The following is a 284-nucleotide window of genomic DNA, read 5'->3' on the forward strand; positions in this document are numbered from 1 at the left end:
ATTTATGATCGATCATAACTATTAAATATTTCATTAAATGTTTGATATCGTTCTAGATAAAAATATAAATTTTTTTTTTCAAGGTGATCTATAATTACTGGCCTTAATCTACGTATCTATAAATAAAAATTCTGTGAAAAGAAAGGCAATCTAATCTAGATTATCTGTGTGTCTATTCTGTCGTTCAATACTTGTTGAAAGGCACTTACATACGTTACATCTCCCAGTGTACATATCTTACAGTGTAGTTCTCACAAAGCTTCTAGAGAAACTGTGGAATCTAT

Source organism: Trachymyrmex cornetzi, unplaced genomic scaffold (genome assembly GCF_001594075.2).
Source record: "Trachymyrmex cornetzi isolate Tcor2-1 unplaced genomic scaffold, Tcor1.1 scaffold99, whole genome shotgun sequence".
Lineage (NCBI taxonomy): Eukaryota > Metazoa > Arthropoda > Insecta > Hymenoptera > Formicidae > Trachymyrmex > Trachymyrmex cornetzi.